Raw genomic sequence first — 2,174 nt, 5'->3', positions numbered from 1 at the left:
AATGCTACCACTAGAGTTATTCTAGATTTAGTCTTTCCATCTAAATTCTAACTTTAAGGTTAAATGGTATCCCTGAATACATCATAATGTACATTACCATGACCCATAAAATTAAGGGTTCACACATGAAAATAAGCACAATTTTACAATACATTACATACTAAAATTTTCAGTAGTACAATTTGATGCTTTAAGAGTCAACTATAACACTCAGAAGTATCAAAGGAAAATGAGTGTGTTGATCAACAACATGTGTACAAGAAAAGAAATGGCTGGTACTGGAAATAAAATGTTATTCAACTCCCACCAACAAAACCTAAAAGAGGATAATTCTAAGGTTTATAGACAAAATACAAGTATTATTTCCAGATTTAAGTTCTTTAAGGAGAATTCTCATTGCAAAAATATGCCATAAGATTAGGCAAAGAAATTACAAGACTATCCATAATTCAAAAGAACAACTTTCTAAATCTGATAGTTGTATAAATAATATTAAAGTCTGCAAATCCTAATATTCCTATTAACACATGATTGGTTGAGTCTACTTCTATTTGTTTACCCAAAATCAACAAATAACTAGCACGAGTGTTAGTGACAAATTTACATGTTAAGGTCATTATAATCGAGATAAACTGTCTTCTAATTATGCTCTACGATACTTTACATATTCTAGAGATCAATCAGAATTTAGTATCAATACTTAAGCTACATTATTACAGTTATGAGGTTTTCGTAGCCAACATAAAGTCACTCTTACCTTAAACTCTCATATTATTTGTCATCAATACATGGGTTGAAACATTTATAAAATAGAACAAGATGATACTATATACTTTAATAATTTTTGTTATCATGCAAATAAAAAATTTAACAAAAGACAAATGTGACCTATAAAATTCATCCATTAAAATCAAATTTCATGAGAAATCATGATATCGTTGACGAGGTGATTTTTCATATAATTTTTTTCTTAGTGATTTTAAATCATATGTTAGATGCCCTAAACATTACTTGGCTTAAGAAATAAGTATGGGTCCACCAGAAATTATATTTCACTTACATTCACGGAACTTATTCAGACATAATTCTTTTTATCATTTAAAAAGTTATTTACTTTTATATAATTTGTCTTCTATGGTCCACGGTCTTAAATAAATCCATTCATATATATATTTAATATGATTTCTTCTACTTATGTTCCTATATGTCTTATGACATCTGAACTTTAATGGAACCATATCAAGTCTAACATATATATGACATATTCCCACGTGATGTACATCATTGAAACTTTTCTTGTATTTTTCCTAGAGATATTAAAGATCAGTGTGAGCCTTAAGTGTCTCAAGTATAACTTAGTAGATTTGTATGAGGTGGGGGAATGAAAACTTGATATTATCTCCATTAAACCTTTTGTACAAGACACTGCTCCATCACAACACTATTCATTCAAAACATAACTCTTTAGAATTTATTAGTACTCTTACAAAAGTTTCACTGTTTCTTAAATGTCGATTTCTTACTAAAATAATCCTCACAAGAGAAACTACGACGACTTATATCATTAAGTTGTTTCACTATTAGAATCTATTGGTATTTAAATATTGACCCTAAGCATGCTAATTTCCTAAGTGTTTCTAAGGTCAGTGGGAGCAGTAAAAGTCCTTATAACTACTTGTCGAAAGTAAAAGAGGTGGGGGGAAGAGAGTCGGTAAACTTTACTCCAAATACACCTCTTGTACACCATATTGCACCAACTGTTACAAATTTAGAATCTTGAAAATTGATAGCAACTTAACGAAGAGCTAATCCAAAAAACCGAGACTTTTTAAAATTACCCAATAATCAACTTAGGAGGCCATCTAGGTTTTAAAACCTAATGACATTGATGATTATGTAACCTCCCTAACTAAAGTTGAAATAAGTGTTGGAATGTTTAATGATCCCTTCTAATTAAACCATTAACATCAATCAATCTTCTGTGGGAGTAAAGCTAATATTAGCAATTAACTTCATAAGTCAAAATAACTTTTGAGATTTTTTTGAAACACCTAAGGGTGTTCATAACTAAACTAAATCTTAATACAAACGTTAAAGACACTAACAAGCACGATTGGTTGTTAAAGGTTATGTGCAAAAGGGAATAAATCATCAAGAATATTATAACCTATATT

This window comes from Bidens hawaiensis, unplaced genomic scaffold, assembly GCF_021521415.1.
Source record: "Bidens hawaiensis isolate Kalapana, Puna unplaced genomic scaffold, B.hawaiensis_p1.1 tig00018538_1, whole genome shotgun sequence".
Taxonomy (NCBI): domain Eukaryota; kingdom Viridiplantae; phylum Streptophyta; class Magnoliopsida; order Asterales; family Asteraceae; genus Bidens; species Bidens hawaiensis.
Note: the sequence above shows the minus strand (reverse complement) of the source record.